At 39.8% G+C, this 16,596-nt stretch overlaps 1 protein-coding gene across 3 annotated transcripts in view; it reads right to left on the bottom strand.

The window, feature by feature from the left end:
- Positions 1-16,596, bottom strand: part of LCP1 (lymphocyte cytosolic protein 1) — an 89,676-nt gene that overhangs the window by 35,728 nt on the left and 37,352 nt on the right. The window contains exon 1 of one of the 3 annotated variants that reach the window (XM_033104448.1): positions 2,311-2,349. The exons of the other annotated variants lie outside the window; for them this stretch is intronic. The gene's annotated coding sequence lies outside the window, so the exon portion shown is untranslated. Of the gene's footprint in view, positions 1-2,310; positions 2,350-16,596 lie in introns of those variants that run through there. 3 annotated transcript variants of the gene reach the window in all.

The raw sequence follows: 16,596 nt of genomic DNA, 5'->3' as shown, positions 1-16,596 counted from the left end.
TGACTGAAGTTCCTGAAGTCTGAATATAGAAACTATTTGTAGATGTTTACTATAGAACACAGTGCTGTAGAATTTGCAGAAGGAAATACTCGTATATTCCCTAAAATAAATATGAAACTATAAGCTGAATTTTCTCCGAGGAGAGAAAACCGATAATGAAAACAAGCAGAAAGAATGGGAAAAAGTGACCTGTCCAGAGTGTGACGCTCATGGGCTAGAGTCACTTCGGAAAGTGGATAGTGCTGTGCTGCTCAGTATTTGGATTCGATATATTGATGCCCAATTATGTAACTGCCAGGATCAGGGAAGCACCTGTAACCTGGCATCACATTGCTAAGGGACTCTTTTGAATGTGCCCTACTTTTCCTGCAACTTGACACAGTGGGTAAAGTAAAACTGGAAACTCAGGACCCAAATTCCTAGCTTTACCTCAATCATTTCAGCATGAATGCAAAGGAAAACTGTACACCTTCCGGACACCTCAATGAACAGTGAGACATCCCAAACAACACGTAATCTGGAACATAGTTAATATTGCATTCTTTAGCATTAGACTATGATGCCTAAAGAAATGAGACATAAAATATACAGGACTTCAACCCCAAATAAAATACCCATAAGTTATTTTAAAAACTTAGGTAACAAAGGAGCTTTGCTTTCACTTAATCCTGTCCCCTTCATTTTACAAAACAGACAACTTTAGGGTATCGAATGATGAGTAATTTACTATATATATTCTCAGGATACAATGTGCTTACAGATACAGGTATACCAAAGCTTTACATGAAAGATGATTCTGAAAGTGTATTTAAAACATGACTTTGTTTTTAAGAAGCCAAAAAATTATAAATGGCCTCAAATACAGATAGTCATTAAAAGGGCTCTTGTGAATTCTCTGGTCAAATCAAATCTTCTTCAGATTGTCTTTTCTCTCCCTGCAGATTCACTGATTCTCCCGGGGCTGCTCCACAGTACAGAAACCTTATCTTTGCACCTCAGAGGAAAAGAGGCACAAAGCTGGGGCGGGGGCGGGGGGTGCAAAGGGAGGAAGGCTATTCAAAGCAGAGACTCAGTGGCTCTCTTCTCTCACTCTCAGTCCATGTATACTTTGTGGGAAGCCAGCAGGCCAGATTACTCCAAACCTGATGGACCTGATGCTCTGGAAGCCTCCACAGTTTGGTAACTCCACTGAGATGCTTCTGAAGCTGTATAGAGAACGGCTCTGTCACCAACTAAGGGGTACCCACCTCCTAGCTCCTCTCCAGCAAACCACCAATGCCTCTGTTTTCTACCAAGGATGTGATACAGAGCAAAACTATTGCAAGTAAAGGGGATACTCCAGGCTGCGGCTTGGGGAGGCCCGCATTGCCTTGGTATCTCTCTTCTTCTCTGGGCTGTAGATAATAATACTCCTCGTGTTAATGTCTTGAAAATCCACAGCTACCCTTCATTTCACATTCTACCACCAGGACTGTAAGATCCAGAGTTTCCTCTATTGAAAAGCTCAGAGTATCCCTGGATTTCTTCAAAAAGCTGACTATTATTATAGTCATACTTGATTATCCACTATCACACGATTACTTCAATGACAGATGTTATTCATTCATTCACACATTCATTTTTTCATTCCACCTATGAGTCTTTGTGCAAAGCACTGCTCTGGTTTCTGGGCTACAAGCATGGGGGTCACGAAGGCTGGGGCTTCAGGAAGCCCCCACGCTTACAACGTCAAGTTTCAAATGAGACACAGAGATTATAGCTCACTTACTGAAAACAGTTTTGAAGATCAAAAGTAAGCAAACGAAAAGGCTAAACACAGGGCTAAAGGGGAAAAAAGATTAGATAAGAGTAAGAAATTAGCACAGAAGCTTATAAAAAAATAGAAATATCAAACATCTAAATCAGCTCACACAGAAAGGTATTCAGATAACTTATACACTTGTACAGCTCCAATGATACCATAACTGAAATAATCAGCAAGGAGTGGGAGAAAGTGCTGAGTTTGTGGGTTGGGAAACTTAGGCTATTACCTGTGTAACATCAGCTTCCATTTTACCTCTCTGGACCTTAGTTTCTTCATCTATAAAATGAGATATGAAATCCTTTCCATGTTAAAAGTTCCAGAGTCTATTCACTAGCTGACAAGCCTACACAATGTTAGAGCCAGAGTAGGGTGTTTTTCAAATGAGCTTAGAAATAGGGGCAGGGGCCATCAGGAGCTGTGGTTGAGGCTCTGATGTGCCTTCTCCGGGAGGTGCCTCCTCTAGAATGGACCCAGCACCTCCCATCCCCACCTGCTTCTGCTCTTACCTCCTCAGAAGGTAAAGCTCGGTCCTCAAGCATTCTCCTTACTGATCGAGGCAGGTGCCAATTGCTCAGTGGCTCAGACGGTGCAGGGAAGTTACCAGAGCAGCATGTGGGATCTGTTTTCTGAGATGTCACCGTGTACAAGCTTAAGACATGCTGATCCAGTTCACTCCTAGTTTCTAGGCAAAGCTGCATGCAAACTGTCCCAGAAAAAGAGCCACCTACTAGTTTCTTAAAAATATCCAAATAAGGAAACCCTACAACCAATCTGGTATCTCATATCCCTAAGCTGTAACCTAAATCTTTTCTGGTACAATTAAAGCTCCCTCTCCCGTGGGCTATTCTCAGAGGGAATTATAGAAGCTCCTCAATTCATAAAAATTCTGCCACATGTCTTGGTGACTGTCACTGGGCTTTACCAAAAAAAAAAAAAAAATTATTTTAACATACTTTTGGAGGTTATTTTCCAAATCTTTAATAGTTTTCTTTGTTATCTTCTGCGGGTCTGTGTCAAGTTCCTTAAATGATAACATAAGAATAACAGAGTCATAGAATATAGAGGAGAAGGGACCTTAGAGATTATCTATCTGGCCACTCTTCTTCTGTCACAGATGAGTGAAATGACACCCAAGTTAAAGGATGTGCCCAACGTCACAGAGCTCACTGGGACTGGAGAGTGGACCTCCTTAATTCTCATCTTTCCTTTATAAGTTTTCAAATCTAAGAGGGAATGCTGTTCTTTAAATAAGACTTGTTCAACATATATAATTCCCTCATTATTTCAAAAAGCTTATGAACATAATTTCATGCATGTCTCCTGCATATGAGGTCAGACAATTAAGTTTGTGAACTCATGCTAGACAAAGAGCTACATACCTCATTGCTGAATATCAGTACGGTCACCTTCGAAGTACTCCCCTTGAGAAGCTATGCACTGATGCCAGTGCCTAGTCCACCTTTTCAAAGCAATTTTGGAACTCTTTCTGGAATGGCCATCGGAGCTATCATTGTATTACCCTTGATGTCCTGAATGTCATCAAAATGTCTTCCTTTCAATATTTCCTTTATCTTTGGGTAAAGAAAGAAGTCATTGGGAGCCAGATCAGTTGAGTTGGGAGGGTGTTCCAATACAGTTATTTGTTTACTGGCTGAAAACTCCCTCACAGACAGTGCCGTGTGAGCTGGTGCATTGTTGTGATGCAAGAGCCATGAATTATTGACGAAAAGGTCAGATCATCTTTTTCACACAGCCTTTTCAGCACTTCCAACTACTAAGCTTGGTTAACTGTTTGTCCAGTTGATACAAATTCATAATGAATAATCCTCTGATATCAAAAAAGTTTAGCAACATTGGTGCAACAAGTTCGCACACTTAATTGTCACACCTCGTATGGAGGAAAACTTAATCTAGGTATTGAGAAGGCTACAAACAACGTGTGCCAAATACTATGTAAACATACCATTGGCACCTTCTAGGTTACAATGACCATGGCAAGATGAATGTCTCCTGCACTCATCTGTATATTCATTCTTGACTTTGCCTGAAGGATTTCTGATTTTCCTGAGCAACCAAAAAGTAAACCACATTAAAACAACTCACCCTCAGACACAAAGCTCAAAAGGCACAATGCCAAATTCATAGATGAATACTAAAATGACACCCTCAAACTTCTGAATACAATCAGCATGGTTTCAGACATTCTGTTCTTCTGGCTGTTGGGTGGGGGTAATGAGCCCTTCCTCCTCTTAACTCTAGTTCAGACCCCTGCAGCATGGCTCCTGTGCCAATATCCATGTCTTCCTGCACAAGCTATAAGTCTCCTCACAGCACCACCTTAGTGTCTGGCACATAGCAGGTGCTCAGGAAATGAGTTGTAGATAATGAAGGAAGAAATCCATCAACTAATGGTATACACATGGCTCGAGAAGTCCATTATTCCCTTTCTTGAGGAGTTTAACAATTATATTCTGGTGTACATACTTATATTATCCCTCCAACTGAAAGTTACAAACACCTAGACCAAGGCAAGTGAATACTTCAAGTTTACATGAAACCACTTTGCTGGAGAAACAACTTTGATACAGGGACTCAAGAGCAGCCAGTGTGCCTAAGCAGTCATAGAACTAGCCATGGAATATTCCCTGGACCCGCAGTGATAGGCACTAGAGGTTTCAGCTTGAGGTGGCACAGCCTGGGGCTGGGCTTCTTCAAGCTGCTTCTGTAAACCCTGCTGGTTTCCGGTCATGTTTGGCAGTGGGTCTCTATCTAAGTATATAGTGTCTAACTCAGCTGAGTCCTGCCGAGTCCTGGGAGGAAAGAGACTGTGGAGATGGAACTGTGACTGTAAAGAGGGTGAAACCAAGCCAGGATGCATGGACTCCTGTGTGTACCAGGAGCACACAGGAAATCATTAGGATTGGGTGCTAGAGTTCACCTGAATGTAATTTGCAGATCACTATCTGGATTAGGCAACTGATCCTCTGATCATTCTCAATGTCTGCCACAAAGCAAATGCATACATTTATTTGTACATTTCTTCATTCAACAATCATCTGTCCAATACCTACTATATGCCAGGCCCTGGGTGAGATGCCAGTGACATAAAGAGAAGATGTAGCCCTGGCCTGTGAAGTAGGGACGACAGACACCAGTCACTAGAACACAGGGAGACTTTTTGGATCCACAGGAAGGGGGAAAATAGCTCTCCCCTGGAGAGCCAAGCATGGCCCTCCAGAAGAAGCAGCATTTGACTTAGATTTCCACAGATGAGAAGGACATGGTTTAAAGATCAGTCTTTTACTTTATTCATGTAAGATGATTAATCCATATTCTCTTCATAGAAAGTCTATCTAAGTTGAAGTCAGAGAAAACAATAGCGAAAGGACAAATAAGAAGACCAGCTAATGTTTACTGAATGATTACTCAATGATAAATGTTTTATGTGCATTATGATATTTAATTCTCACCATGATCCTATGGAGCATTATTATGATTTCCTCTTTATAGATGAGAGAACTGAAGTTTAAAATCTGGCCCAGGGTAACATTGCTAGGAACTAGGAAAGCCCCTGCTTACGCCAGAGCTTGGTGGGGGCAGCAGTCTATACCGCCTGCACGATGCACGGATGTGGGTCTTTACTGGAGGAACTTTCCTAGGGTCTCTGGCCATTGGATTTCTGTATCTCAAGTTGTTCTGCTCTCCTTTGGGGTTACTCAGGTCTGACCTCATGCTACGTAGGGACACACACAGACTTCTGAAAGATCTTCCTTATGACTGGGCCTCTTCCTAACTTCTTTTGAGAAATTCTGTCTCTTCTCTTCAATTCCTCAACATCTTGAAGGAAGAGTTAAAAAGAGTAATGACACCACCAGGCATGATCTTGCCCACTGTGTCCCCTGCCTTTGGTGGCAAAGGGATCCTCTCCATCAGTAGCCTCCACACGTGGCATCCACTCACATTTAATAAATCCCTGGCCTTGTCCTTAATCCTGGAGATAGAAAGATGAATACGGAATAATCCCGTGCTCTTGAGGGATACGTTACGCAACGTAAAGACCGCACTAATCCGAGTACTACAAAGGTATTATTACCATGGTGCTAAGGGAGCACAGAGGAGGAAGAGTTTAATTCTGCCTGAAGAGAGAAGTAAAAGAACCAGTAGGAGTTTTCCAAAGAGTCAAAATGCGGAAGGGCATTCCATTTCTCCGTATAAGAGAAAATAGCCCTGCAAAGTGCAGAGGGTTTAGCATGACTGGCCAGGAATGTGGGAGGGAAAACTCCAAGAAACTGGGGAAGTGACGCTGTGGTCTTCTGCCTCACTAGCTCTTGTTTCTGGAAGGAAAACCTTGGTGGTCAAGGCTCTCCTTGCTATCTTCAGTTACAGTGCTTATCGCATTCACTTTAGGCAACGCAAAGACTCATCTCCCTCAAACAACACAATGATTCTGCTTACAAGCCATTTTGGTTTATTTGTACGTACATAGCTTCCCCCTTTTATCGTCATCACCCATTTAGAAAATACAGACCTGCAAAGTGAGAAGGGAACTGGACATGTTAGAAAATGGGAAAATGGGGGCCCTGAAAAGTGAAGTTGCTCCCCAAAGTCTCAAACTGAGTCAGTAACTAGTCTGAAAACAGAAGTAGAGCCTCTAAATCTTGGTTTGGTCTAGCCAAGGTATGGGAAAAACACAAGTCAATTAGCATTAAACAACCTAAAGTTAAAAATACCCCTTGAGATGCACATTCCCTGAAATGTACTTTACATCTTAGATATGTGGATGAGAGGAGAATAAGAGGAGAAGTTTCTTCTTCCTCATGTTTCAAGAATGGCACAGGCTCCTTAGTTTACAGCTTCACTTATGCTAGAGTAGAATTCCTTTTTCTCCCTGTCTAAGCCAAGGAAAGGCATTTCAGGCATCCTACAAACCTTATCCAAAAAGCCAAGGAAAGGCATTTCAGGCATCCTACAAACCTTTAAAAAAAATTAGGCTTGAGAGAGAGAAAGAGAATGAACTAGGAAGCAACATGGTATGGTGAAAAGATGTTGGGTTTTCTGATGCAACAGCTTCTTGCTGTGTGTTTTGTATATGTTACTTAAATTTTCTGAGGCTCAGTTTCTTCACATGTAAAAAGGGGATATTAATAATGCAACTATAGTTCTCACACCATAGAGCTGTGTTAGAATTAAATGAAACAAAGTGTTTCAGCTGCATACAACAATGCTTGGAGAAAGAAGGAAGGAAGGAAGGAAGAAAGGAAGGAAGGGAGGAAGGAAGGAAGAAAGGAAGGAAGGAAGGAAAAAAGGAAGGAAGGAAGGAAGGAAGGAAGGAAGGAAGGAAGGAAGGAAGGAAGAAAGGAAGGAAAGAAGGAAGGAAGGAGAACATAAAACTTTTACAAAATTATCTTGGGAAACAAACCCAATTTCCACTATAAGTTGTATAAAATATTCTATAGAGTCACCATCTAAAATCCACACTTAATTGTATGTATGTTATGTGTGTGTGGGTGGGTATAAATCTAGATTTCATATCTGTGCTCTATCTTCAAATGTTTTTAGCTTGGCTTGTTTGGGCTCTTGTACCACATTTCTCATCCAGTGTCCCAGAAGTGAGCCTCAAAAGCTATTGTACAATTGATAGATGATACCAACTAGTGTTGGTTGATCTCATCTTGAGTGGTCAAGGAACCCTGGGCTTAGCCTTGCCTGATATACTGATGGTGGAAAGTACCTTCTGACAGTTGAGGAAGTGTGGCCAGAATGGGAAAATTACAGCAACCTTAAGAAAAGTCTGACCACATCCACCATGAGTCATGAAGAGAAAAGAGATCTTTGGGTATCTGTAATGAAAACCATTAGGCAACACTTCCTCACTCTCGGGTGCACCAATGCTTGGGACCTGATTCTGTTAGCCTACATTCTACTTTTATCTGCACTTCACTTCCCAATTCTCTAGGCATTTTTCTCTTTTATAGTTTCAGCTACAAAACCAATGAGACAATGTGCACCGACATTTGTATATTAGCAATGACAACAGAAGCTTCTATTTATTCTTAGTAATGTGACCTCATTTTTTATAGGTTCCTTGGGGGTAGTGCTTTTAGAATATCTAATGACAAGCTCATTCTCAGAAAAAACAAAATGAGGAGTTACAGATAAATTGAGGCAGGAAATTTTAATTTGATGGGCTATACTTATCTTTACTTTGTTGGAAGCCACAGTTTGGTTGGCAAATAATTACAAATACCACCTTACACTGAGATATGCGATAATATTTCTTTTGTCAAAATTTTAAATCACTAAATAGCTTAGTCTAATACCTTCACAACTCTGATTTTAAGGTCTTTCTACCATATAACCCTCAAGCACGTATTTTTTGTTTTTTCAAATGTGTTTGGAATATCAGCAGACCCATCAAAAGTAGAGTTGGCATCTCTGCCTGATGGAAAATGTGACATTAGGAGTAATCATCTACTAGTCAATCACAGAAAGGAATATTTAGACTTATTAGAAAGCAGCTAGTGGGTGACGTTAGAAGACCCAATGCAATTTAAATACACACTCTGGAACCTTCAAGAAACCATGACTATAAAATGGGAAAAGGCAATTTTGGCTCTGGCACTTACTGGTCCTGTGATGTTGGACTTAACCCTTCCTGAACCTCAGTTTGGTCATCTGTTATAAGATGATGATAGCATGAATTTTATGCAGCATTTGTGTGGAAATAGAACAGCTAACATATATCAAGTACTTAGCACGATGCCTAGCAATCAGTAAGGACTTAATAAGTCAGTAGTGATGGTAAGTGTAGCAAAGTGAAATATACATATAGATTGACAAAATTAGGAAATGAAAGGGATGAGAAAAATAAACCAAAAAACAGATCTGGGAAATAGCTAGGACTTTCCCCTATTTCGTATAGGAAACTGAGCTTCAGAAGGCTTAAAGACACTTGCTCAGGTTCCACATTTAATAAAAGGTTAGAATGTGAATCCAAATTTGCCTACAAGTTTGCTCTCTCTTCTTTATATCATATTTGTTTGTTTCATGCTCAGAAACTGCAGACATATACTAAGACTCACAGGCTTTAAAAAATTGACATTAAGAGAGACCTGAAATGGTGGAGTAGAAAAACACTATGCTTGCCTCACCCTGTGAACACATCAAAATTAAAACTAAATTGTAGAACAATCAACCTGGAGAACCATCTGAAGTCTAGCTGAACAGTTTTATAACTAAGAATATAAAGAAGAACCCATGTTGAGACTTGTAGGTGGGGTGAGATGTGAAAAGGGCTGGACCCAAACCTCAGGGTAGCAGTTGAGAATCGGGGGAGGGGATTAATCTTGGCCACAGAGGTTCCCAATGGAGAAGTGAGGGACCCCAGCACCTCACACCAGGCTCCCCAGCCCAGAGTACTGTGCCAGGAATAGGAGGGCCCACAACATCTGGCTGTGAAAAATAGTGAGGATTAGAACCATCCAGTGAGACGGACACCTGTGGGAAACCTAGATGTCCTTTAAAAAGGCCCATACACAGCCTCACTCGCTCATAGGCACTCACCCTGGGCTCTGGCGAGGGACAGTGACATGTGGGGGTGTCGCAGACATACATGGAAAGATTGTGTTGTGCGGCTTCAGGGAGAGGACTGGAGGAACACTTCCCATTTTCCCTTGTGCAGCCAACAGGTGGACATCATATTTCCTGTGTTGAGCCCTCCCCCTGCGCCAATAGCCAAATCTGAATGTAAATTGGTCTGGTAAGCTTTGCTCTCTCCACCCTGGTTACTCACTGAGAGCCCACCAAACTCAATTCCATACTAAACAAGGTTTTATCAGTGGCTGCACCTTACAAGAGCCGGCAGCTGGCAGCAGGCCTCAAACTGTCCTGGCTTTTTGCAGAGCTACTTCAGACCTGGTACTGGTGGCAGTCATCCTCAGTTCATAGCATGGCCCCTCCCACATGCCTTCAGATCCAGTACCAGCAGCAACCAACCGTCGTGTGCTTTGTAGCTCCTAGCAAGTAGTACCTGGCTAGTTACAGGCATTTGCTGACCTTGAACTGCACCAGAACCACTCCCAAAAGGCCCCAGAACCAACATACTTGGAGGTTGGCTTCAAACCACAACAGAGCACCACTCAATTAGCCCCACAAGTGGCACACACAAAGGGTGGTCTCAAAAGGCACAGAGCTCCCTGGGACAAATCCTGCTCCATGGGGTAAGCACCCCACACAGTAGCTCATAAGCTGTGGATGTGGCCAAACTCCACAGCCAGTTAGCATGAGGGTCAATCCCACCTACTGATGTGCCAATAGCAATTAGGGCTCAAATATAACAGGAGGTCATATGCAAGGGACACTCTTGGAACACCTGGAGCAGGAGACCAGGGAGACTGTGCCACTCGGCCCCACAGGGCACCTACTACATAAGGCCACCCAACAAGACTGGGAGACATAGCAGATCTACCTAATACATAGAAACAAACACAGAGAAGCATCCAATATGAGGAAACAAAGAAATACAACTCAAATGAAAGAACAGGAGAAAACTCTGGAAAAAGAACTAAGCAAAATGGAGGCAAGCAACCTACCAGGTACAGAGTTCAAAAAAACTAATTATAAGGAGGCTCAAGGAACTTAGTGAGAATTTGAACAAAGAGATAGCAAGCACACACACAAAAAGACATAGAAAGTATTAAAAAGAACCAGTCAGAAGAGAAGAACATAACAACTGAAATGAAGAAGGCACTAGAAGGAATCACCAGCAGGCTAGATGAAGCAAAGGATTGAATCAGCGATTTGGAAGACAAGGTAGCAGAAAACACCCAATTGGAACTGCAAAAAGAAAAAAAGAATTAAAAAAACGAAGATATCTTAAGACACCTCTGGGACAACAATAAGCATAACAACATTTGCATCATAGGGTACCAGAAGAAGAGATAGCAAGAGATCAAGAACCTATTTGAAGAAATAATGTCTGAAAACTTTCCTAACCTGGCCCAAGGACATAGATATACAAGCCCAGGAATCTCAGAGGGTCCCAAACAAGATGAACCCAAACAGGCCCACACCAAGACACATTATATTACAATGGCAATGGTTAAAGACAAAGAAAAGCAGCAAGATAAAGCAACTAGTTACTTATAATGGAGCTCCCATAAGATTGTCAGTTGATTTCTCAACAGAAACTTTGCAGGCCAGAAGGGATTAACACAAAATATTCAAAGTGATGAAAAGCAAGGACCTACAACCAAGATTACTCTACCTAGCAAGCCTACCATTTAAAATTGAATGACTGATAAACAGCTTCCCAGACAAGAACAAAGGAGTTCATCACCACCAAACCATTATTACAAGGAATGGTAGAGAGACTTCTTTAAGATGGAAAACAAAATTAAAAATATGAATAATAAAATGGTAATAACTATATACCTATCAACAATTACTTTAAATGTAAATGGATAAATGGTCCAATCAAAAACATAGAGTGGCTGAATGGATAAGAAAACAAAAACCATACATATGCTGCTTACAGAAGATTCACTTCAGAGTGAAAGGTCCATACAGATGGAAAGTCAAGGGATGGGAAAAGTTATTTCATGGAAAAAGAAAAAAAGCTGGGGTAGCAATACTTACACAAGACAAAAATAGACTTTAAGACAAAGGCTATAACAAAAGACAAAGCAGAAACCAGTAATTCCACCTCTGGGTAGTTATCCAAAGAAACCCAAACTTCTACTTTAAGGGGACATGTGCATCCATGTGTTCATTGTAGCACTATTTACAATTGCCAAGATGTAAAGACAGCCTGGGTGTCCATTGAGGGATGAATGTATAAAGAGGAGGTGGTACATACATATATATACAATGGAACATTGCTCAGCCAGGGAAGGGAATGTGTTCTCTCCATTTGTTGTGGCAAGGATGGACCTTGGGGTATTGTACTGAGTGGCGTATGTCAAACAGAGAAAGACAGATAAAATGTGATTTCACTTATATGTGGAATCTAAAGAACAAAAAACAAACAAAACAGAAACACACTCCTAAATACAGAGAATATTTTGATGGTTGCCTGATGGGAGGGATGTAGAAGGAGCAGGTGAAAAAGAGGAAGGGATTAAGAAGTACAAATTGGTTGTTACAAAATAGTCATGGGGATGTAAAGTAAAGCATAGAGAATATAATCAATAATATAGTGATAACTGTATATAGTGCCAGGTGGGTACTGACAGTCAGGGGGATTACTTCTTAAATTATACAAATGTCTAACCACTATTCTGTACAACTGAAATATAAAATAATATTGAATGTTAACTGTAATTGAAAATTTAAAATGGGGGGAAAATGTGAAGGAGAATAAGAGGTTCAAATTTCCTGTACAGCAAAGGAAATACAATCAATAATATTGTGATAGTGTGGTCCAGTGTCAGATGGTTGCTGGACTTATGGTGATCACTTCTTTAGGTATATAAATGATGAAAAACTATGGTATATACCTGAAACTGATATAATATTGTATGTTAGCTATATTTTTAAAATCCCTGACATTATATATGATATTACATTCATCATATATTATAAACATTGTATATAATCACCAGAGAGATTAAGTGTCTCAATTGCCCTTCTCTGTGATCACAGGAAAGGAAAAGAGGATCAGGGATATTTTGATGAAAAATCTCAACTTGAAAGGCATCGAGGGAAGAAAAAAAATCTGAAAAACTCTTCAGTTTCCTGTAATATTCCAACTTCCCAAAGGTAAAAACTTTTGAATGTTTAGAAATCACTGGAAATGACAGGGAAATTCATTTCACATTTTTAAGATGAAGAAAGGGGGCTAAATAATGCAAAACTGCGTACTCGTTGCTCATTTTTTTTTCTTTCTTACTTTCACTATATACTATTACCCAACTTTCTCCAGAAGGAATGTCTCTTCCACTCTTCTTTCTTAATCTGGAACTCTTGGTGAAGGTAATGGAAGCCAACAATGTAAAGGAGGATCCACATTTTTAAATGTCACCCCTGAGGCTAACCAAAATGCAATTCCAGTTCTCAGTTTTGCCTGAGGAATGGTGAACAGGAAGAAGATGCAAATTTTATACAAATACATTTTGCACCTCTTTACTTGATACATTTGGATACACAGCTTTTAGTGATGACTACCAGACCAGAGGGATCAAAATGCAGGATGTTATTTAAATGCAAAGTAGTTATTCCATTAATTCACTTCCATCTTGAAAGTGCAACCAGAGAAAAAAGGAAAACAAATTATCTGGGAGATTGCAATTCACATGCATAATTAATTTGCCTGCTGAATTTGGTGTCTTGGCTTTTCTGCTGTGGAGAACATAATCTCTTTTCCATTTTAGCTCAGCCAGTCAAGGAGTGTGTGCGTGTGTGTGTGTGTGTGTGTGTGTGTGAGAGAGAGAGAGAGAGAGAGAGAGAGAGAGAGAGAGAGAGAGAGAGAGAGAGAGAGAGAATCAGTCCATGTAACCGGTGCTGGACTAAAACAAGAATCAATGCTGCAACCTCAGAAATGTGGCTTTGCTAGTTCCTCAATTTACATCTTAGCTTTTCCTTCCGCCAGAAAAAACGGCCAACCATATTTGAGAAACAAGCTGCCTTATAACTTGTGGGTGGGGCTGATGTAGGCGTGGCTCTGAAAGTTGAACAAAACTTATTTTAACTCAGTAAGTGGGTCACTTTTTACTTTTATACTTCAACTCACCATGAAAACAATCTTCCATTTCTTTGCAGTTTTTAGGATACCTATATTTGCCTATTACTAAATAATTATGGACATGTAAATTGTTTATAGACATAATAAATTGTTGAATGTATTCATGTCTCTCAGTCACAATGATGAGAAAATGTGAATGCCGCTTGACTAAAAGTGTTCGAACCTTCTAAGACTGAAAACTTTTTAAAGATTTTGAGGGTAGAGATCATGTTGTGTGACCCAGGCAGAGGCCTATAAGTTTGTAAAAACCAATACTCAGTCAAGTGTACAGAAGGGCTGAGGAAATACTGATGATGATGATGATGATGATGATGATGGTCTGATGATGATAGTCTGTTTAATAAAAGGAATTATAATACAGATGCATTTATTTGGGATAAATTATGATTATTTGAGTTCAATTCAAGGGCTTAGGTGAAAATAAATACTATGGTCTGCTGCCTGCTTACTCCAGGAGGTTTCCCCTGGAATTCAGCAGTTAATACAAAACTGATTCAATTGTAGAAAATTAAAGTAATAAAATATTTGAATGTATTAACTAGCCTTAAAATCTGAAGATAACACCAGTAACTACCACACAGGATTGTAGTGATGAATAAATGCATTAATATGGCTAAAATGATTTAAAAATACTCAATTCAAAATGAGTAGTACATACATACTAGCTGTTATTATGGGGTTATTATGGGGTGATAAATTGACATTCTTCCACCCTACCCCCATGCTGTTTACAGTGTCTTACGAGACCGAACGATTATGAAATTACTGGGAAGGCTATGTAATGACTGAAATTGACAAACCAAAACAACAGGAAGTTGAATCAGGAGAGAACTGAGGAAAGCAACCAGGAGACGCCATCTGGCAAGCCCAGTGGTTACAGCTGTAGGGAGATGCCCCTAGAAGATGAACATCTAATCAGATGCAACTTCTTAGAACTCCAAATGAAAAAATGTGAAACAGGAACACTTTTTATTTAAGAAGTGCACTGCCACCTGTCAAAACAGGGAAACGTGAAATTCTTGGAATCTGCCGACACTGACTAGTTTATATTTTGGTGGACTCTAATTCTAATTTTTATTTCTGCAGGGTTTAATATGCAGATGGAATAGCATCATTTCCTTGGATGATGTCTGTGAGTTGGGAAACTAGCAGACAAAAGAACACTAGGAAGACAATTTGATTAATCTAAATAATGTCACTCTGCTACAAAATCTGCTATTAGTCATAAAGTCCAATGCCTTTATAATCTTACTTTATAAATTTATGATTTCAGAAATATAATTTTATAAACAAATTTGTTAATGTATTATACCTAACCTGATTTTAAAAGTTGTTTGTCGTCTCGCCTGTATACACCAGACGGGTCTTTACTCTTTAGGTAACAAGGAGAAGTTGACTTGAGGATTTTCTGAGAATAACCCAAAGTGACTAAAAGTTAGTGATATCCGGTCCTGTATTCTTTGTCATCAAAGAAGGCCACTATCAGGGACATAGCTTTGGTAAGGGCAGCTAACTTTTAGCTCACTGAATAATGAGGTTATAGTTTTGCCTGTTTGCAATGGTCATTGGACAATTTCTTATATTCCTTGAAACCAATGTCCATGTAGGGTTTTGAGGCTAAAATGAAGAATAGTGCTTTGGCAAAGAGAAAGCATGATAGAATGCAAAATATTATATTATTGTTGTGTCTTGTTTCATAGCAGTCACTGGAGGAAATCAGTAAATAGTTAATAAGTGAAATCAAAGAAAAGACTTCCATGAATATCTAAGGAACTGAGAAAAAAAATACTTGTGACAAATTTTCAGTGCAATAAATATCATTAGCACCTACTATTAGGTTGGTGCAAAAGGAATTGCGGATTTTGCAATTATTTGTAACCTTTTAAACCGCAATTACTTTTGCGCCAACCTACTATATGCTAGGGGAGCTAGAGAAGGAGCTCAGGCTATCAGCAAATAAGGACTTGAAATTAAAACAATATGATTACTGCTATATTTACTCTAAGATCAAAGCATTGAGCAAACACACACAGAAGAAAATCCTGCAAGAAAGATGGGGGCAGGATCCAGTAGGGAAGACCTCCCAAAGGGCATGTTTCTTGATATGAGCCTTGGAAAATAACCAGAAGTCTTTCAAATGAAGAAAGCAATAGGAGAAACAGTTGGAGCAAAAAGAAGTAAAAGAGCATAGAACTTTCTGGTGGTTTGTGGTCTTACCCCAGAATGTGGGTAAGTGAGGGAGGTGAGGGGCGGACGGAGCAGCTAGAGCAGAAGGAAGTGACAAGAAATTTAGGTTGGGGAAGTGGTTGACGCCAGTTTGTGAGGGCACACAATTCTTTAGTAAAATTATGCATTAACTAAAAGAAAATACTTCATTCTATTATTACAGGAAACCCTCAATGATATCTCTTATTAAAAATAAAAATGTTTCTGGATTTATTGCAAAATGTTTTCTTCTCTTTCTCTCTCTCATATTCTCTCTGTCTCTCTCTCTTTCTGCTTTCCTCCCTGCCTTTTAAAATTTTGAGTGCCCAGATCTCTTCAGTCACCTTCAGAAATAAGAGCTTTTAATATCTACATCTGGGAAAGAAAAAGTATGCTAGTGTAGAAGAGAGGATGTGGAACAGACACATGCTTATAGAGAGGCATTATGGAGCTGAAAAGCCTGCTGGCTACTACCCCTCCCCCCTCCAACTGCCCAGTGACCTTGGGTCAGTTCCTTCAATGATCTAAGCCCACTCTTCACCTGTAAAGATACTTTAGAGAATTAAATGAGGTAATGCATGACGAGTGGCTGCACATACTAAATACTTATAAATATAAGTGTTATTACTACTTGTCTGTCCTCTCTAATTTAAATAAATTCATTTGAATGAGACCTTACTTCTTGGCCTTCCCTTCTCCAAAGGGTTCAGAAAAAGAATTATAAATGATGTTAAAACACTGAGATTCTTCCCAAATTACCAACTGTTTCAAGGCCTAATTTATAAAGGAGATAAAATTTAAAATCTAACCAAAAAAAGCATTCCTGAGATTGCTAATGAAATGTCCC

The sequence above is a fragment of the Rhinolophus ferrumequinum genome, chromosome 4 (assembly GCF_004115265.2).
Source record: "Rhinolophus ferrumequinum isolate MPI-CBG mRhiFer1 chromosome 4, mRhiFer1_v1.p, whole genome shotgun sequence".
NCBI lineage: Eukaryota > Metazoa > Chordata > Mammalia > Chiroptera > Rhinolophidae > Rhinolophus > Rhinolophus ferrumequinum.
Note: the sequence above shows the minus strand (reverse complement) of the source record. Positions and strands in the feature narration are given on the sequence as shown.